Genomic DNA, 5514 nt, shown 5'->3' with positions numbered 1-5514 from the left:
GTATTTTTAAAATTGTTCAAAAACTGTGAAGATTTTGAAAAAACATAAAACATGAAAAGTTGCGCAATTTCATTATCTTTCCAACGGTATATCATTTGCACAGTTTCGATAAGCGATTCAAAAACCGAACTAAAAGTTCGTTTTCTGGTCAAATAGAAGCGTTTTCGTATTTTCAAAATTAAATTTAAACCGTGCAAAATCTGTGAAAACTGTGAACATGAAAAAGTTGCGGTTTTTCATTATCTATCCAACGGTATATCATTTGCATAGTTCCGACAAATGGTTGGGAAACACGAAGTAGAATCAGTAGCTGTGAAGAAATTGGGAAGTTCAGGTAAGTTCGACAGAAAGTTGAACCCTGTTATCCGGAAAGTACAGCCTTGTGTTCAGGGAAGTACAAGTCGGTGCTCAGAATATTATTCTGCAATCGATGCGGATTTTCTAACTTCATGGCTAGCTGTGCATAGGTGGAACGCCGTTGGATAAAGAGAGCATGCGAGCTGAACCTAGCAGATTAGCTCCTTTGAATGTTTGTCATGAGCACACGCTGTTAGATATCCGTCCATGTGCATGCACTGGCGCCGGTAGCCTATGGTGGCAGCAATAGCATGCAAGCATCACGGGTGAGCAAAAGCATCACGAGTTGTTGCTTGTATCAAATGGACAGGTCGCCAGCTTTAACTGCATTACCGCTGCCGCACACTAGGTACTATGCAGACCGATGTTGCCTGGCAGTTGGATGCCTTCTCCAGCTGATTTGGATGCGCAGATGGGGGAAAGGTTTGGAGGTGGCTCGTCTAGTATAACCCAGGCAGTTAACACACACGTATAAAAAAATCGACATGTGAGATTAGTCGGATGTCACAGCAAACGCCATTGCTTCTACAGTGCATCATCTCTTCAACTGGATTTCAGTCGTAGATTATAAAAGTTCATAGAAGGCGGAAGTTAAATTAATCTATACGAGTCATTCAAGAAAACGAACATATGAGACACAGAACGAACACATTTACGAATGGGAATTGAGGCGGATAACATTGGATGTTTTGGGTACATCGACAGCCACAGGCTAATTAAAGAAGAAAAAGATAACATGCGTGCTGGTTCTAGACTTACGAACTACGGAAGGCTTGACTTGCATAACCAACTACTTGAAATTTAAAGCATAAGCAAAGGGCACGATCGTTCAGCAACTAGTTAAATGTGGGATTACATCAGATCCCACTACTACAACCACCTAGTCTGATACGGTGATAATGTCAACGTACTCTTCCTTCTTCTCCTCGACGACGACTAGCGAAGCCAACTGCTTCTTGATGGAGTCCTCGCCATCAGAGATTTCGATGATGCCATTATCCACATATGTGGCTGTGCAGCTGGCTCGGCCGGTCTTGACCAGGGTACTGCCCCGCTCCGTTTTGGCAACAACGAGCTTGACCTTTCCCTCTGCATCTGCAAAAAAATTGTTAGCAGCCTCCTTCTTGGAGGCGGCATCTTCAGCAGTGGCGGAGCCAGGATTGAAGCAAGCTCCGGGCTTGACCTTTCCCTCTGCTGCAGCGGCGGCCGCCAGCCTGCGCTGTTCCAGCTCGGCGTCCAACGCCGCATGGCCCGCCAGCTCCTCCTGTGCTTCCTTCTCCGCTTCAGCCAGGGTCGCGGCGTCCCTGACCGGGTGGAGGAGGTCGGTGCTGTCTTCGGAGTCGAACTCGTCGTCGGAGCTCGAGGCCGGAGGAGGTGGAGTGGGAGGTGAAGGTGGAGGTGGAGGCGCGGCAGCCTGGCCGTGTCCGGCGCTGCTCATGGCGGATCTGCTAGGGCTGAGCGGAAGCGGCGGCTAGGGTTTAGTGGGGAGGAGATGAGATGCTCGCGCCCCTGTTTATATAGGTCGGAGACAGGGCGACGGCCGCGCCACGCGGGGCATCGCCATTACTACGCGCGGCACGCGAGGCTTCACCATTAACGCGGCCGCAGACTGTCGAAGCGACGCTTCGGTGCCAGTACTGGCGGAGAAGACGCATCGACGCTGCGCACGCTCGCGGAAGCCGAGGCACGCCATTAACGCGCCCTGCAAAGGATGCAGCGCGCCGCCCGGAAGTAATGCCGCGGAAGACAAAGCAGTTGTGCCGCTGCCAGGCGGGTCCGTGCGAGGACCGAGCGGACATTTTCCGCGACCGCCGAGCGTCCGCCGAGACGCAAACCTGACGCATATTTGGGCCAGGTTTGCGTCTCCGCGGACGGCCCGGTCACTTTGCGTCGCGCCGCTGGAGGTGGTGCACGACACATTTTCGGTCACGGCGGACACAAACGGTCGCTCAGCGTCCGTTTGCGTCGCGCCGCTGGAGATGCCCTTAAGTCAAGGGCGACGGCCGTATGGTCGAACGATTCTGTTTTCAAAAAATAGTGGCGGGACGACTGATACAAATTGTTGTGTAGCTGCTTCTATCATCCAACAAAGGATGTCTGAGAAAATTGTATGTGTAGTTGCTTGTATATATCATCGAAGATAAAAAAAAAACGTTGTGTCAACCAATGATCCATACGCCTCACACCATGTTTCAAAAATTCCCAGGTTTTATTGCCTAACCAGTATAGCATGTGGAGGCTCTTGCTTGTTGGCCCGTGCCTCCACAATTTCTATAGTATCGTATATGGAATAACGTGTGCCACTACATAAGCCGCTGGTGGAGAAAGCTCGAATAGCTTCCCTTCATTCCTTGCCAGATCTAAAATTTGTGGTTAGGATTTAACAATAGAATAATATTTTTGTAACTATGTATCAGGTACCACATAAGTCACATTTCAGATATGGATATCTAATGGATTCACCACTTATGCCAAACACCCAATTATTTTGATAGTTAGACACTACCGGAAAAAAGCTTACCAGTGATAGACGTGTTTTCTGCACTGCTGACGTATATGCCGAGATCACCAGTATACAACCAATGGTAATGTATATCACTAGCAGGTGCCAAATACGTCACGGATAGGAAGCAACGGTGACGACGAAATCGAGTTTTGACCATCTCCAGTGGTTGCTCATCAGGCAACCGCGGCGACATTCCTCTAGCGATAAAAAATGTTATTTACGCCAGTAGTGTTCCAGATCTGGAGATAATAAAAAATGTGAGAGAGTTAGCACTAATGTATCGTTGATGTGTCTACATAACTTGCGGTTGTCAATTCTGATGGCTCCTGGGTGGTCTTCTACACCAACCTTCCTTCAAGGTTGATGGCCTAGCGCCCTTCATAAATGTTGTTCGGTTTGACAAAACGGTTCAGATGAAGGTCCATACAGTTACGGATACAGTCACCAGGACCGTTCCAGTAGTGATTAAACATCGTGGAATGTTGCACTAATTTGGGCATCATTCATGCATAAGAACTCCAATTTGAAAGTGCTTTGGCTTGTTGGCATGGTCTTGGATCTTTATTATCTTATGATGAAAAGAAATAATCATTTTCATCCTTGAAATGGCTTACTCATGTTGCATGTAACTCCTCCACATTGCATCCCTTTGGCTCCTTTCTTTGTCCTTTGCTCCTAAATCTCCAGAACACCTACACACCCAAAGAAAAGGAAAAGTGATAAAATCCTACTAAAATTATTAGTTGTGCACATCTCTCGTGAAAATGAATCAAAAATTGTAACTAAGCATAACTTAGCATTTAGGACATAGTCAAAAGGGAGATAGAGCATGTAATGAGACAAAAAAAACTATATGTTTATGTAATGAAAATCATGTCGCTTTTTGGACTCATCAAGCACCCTCCTTTGTTCGACCTCCTGTTCGGTAGAGAGCTCGTTGCTTCATATGTCACCTCCTAACAACATTTCTACAGCTGCAACTCTCAGGCCAAGAATGGGCCCGAAGGGGCCTAATTTAGCCCATGCAATCAGCATCCGGCATGCCCAAATTGCTCCACCACGGTGTCTGCTTCTTCACCATCTCCAGGAGTACAACGTCATGTGCAACTGTAGCGCTAGTAGCTCCACCTCCGTGGCATGGGCAGGCCCACTTCGAAGCAAGAATCTACGCCGCCATCTCTGGTACCCGCGCTACACGTCAACCTACCCACAGACCCTCCTGGCCACGCTCCTCATGTCCATCTCGTTGTACGTTGTCGCCTCTCCGAGATTCTCAGCCGCACCACCCCTCTTATTGTCCATCCCCATGTGAGGAAGACCCACCCGGACTCTCCCTTCCCTTCCCTTCCCTTCGGCTTTGATGGACAAGCGCTACCACCACTGCAAGCAACGGTGGCGGCAACGGCTAGGGATGTCGTGGGTGGGAGAGCACGGGAGCTAGTGTTTCTCCCTCCGAGGTCTCAAGGGCAAGGTTATAACAATAGTTCAAACGTGAAGGGAAAAAATCAAGGTGTACGTAATCATTTTCTTTTAGTTAACCCAAAGAATCATACTTCCTCTATGCCAAAATATAGTGACTATAAGTTTTAATTTAAAGTCAAGCCGGGTAAACTTTGAACTAATTTATGACAATACTTAGAATCCGAAATCAATACTGTCGTATTCATCATAAAGTATATTTTAATATTGTATAGATTAGATATTTTAGATATATTTAATTTTGTCATTAAACTTGGTCAAAGTTTGCGTAATTTGACTTTCGTGGAAACCAATGTGCACTATAGTATGGGATGGAGGGAGAATATAACATATGTGTGTCATAGTTTGAATCTCACTTTTTTGATACCGTGAAATCTTGCGAACAAGCTATTTCATTATTCGGTATTACATAGCGTATATATGTAATATATGTAACGTTTGCATGGTGTAATAAAAGGTGGAAATTTTTGCTAGATCATGTTCCAAATGTGACGCGTGCCTTTTTCTAATACTTGTTTGGAGAGTCGAATAAAGAGTGTGCAACCTATAAGGTACCAGACTCGCCAAGTATGATCAACTTTGAAAGAAGTGGAGAAAGCTTCTACTGATCTAACTTTAGTGAGTGATGCTCAATCTTTGTTTAGTGCCTTTGGGAAATTTGAGACTTTATTTGGTATGATATTCTCTTTATTGTAATTATGGTGAGAAAAACGTTACAGGAAAAACTTGTGGGCATGAATGCTACTCTGCAACATATTGAAGTGATCATTTAATATTTTCAGAAGATCACATATGCATGCTTCTATTCTAGTAGCGAGAGAGCCAAAATTTTGTACAAGAAGTCAAATTAAAAGGAGGTGAGACATTGGTGGTGGGACCGTCAGATTCAGATTAGGAGGCGGCATCTGATAAGGTAGAGTAGGGCGATGGGCAATGAAGAACCTAGAGGAGGTGCACTAGTAGAAAAAGGGGCTTCCATACCACCCCATTAGTCTCCAAAATAAATGAACCGCGACTAATGGGGTCTTTAGTCGCGGTTCTGCAAAGGCCCACCCCTATAAATGATGCTGCAGCACTTCACTTGTGTGTGTGAGCAACTTGGTGTTTCACTTCGATTGACAAGGGGTGGTGGGTTTGGCTTTGATCCTCTTATGCACACAAGGTGTTCGATG

This window comes from Lolium perenne, chromosome 7, assembly GCF_019359855.2.
Source record: "Lolium perenne isolate Kyuss_39 chromosome 7, Kyuss_2.0, whole genome shotgun sequence".
Classification (NCBI taxonomy): Eukaryota; Viridiplantae; Streptophyta; class Magnoliopsida; order Poales; family Poaceae; genus Lolium; species Lolium perenne.
The sequence above is the reverse complement of the archived record's forward strand: the minus strand, read 5'-3'. Positions refer to the sequence as shown.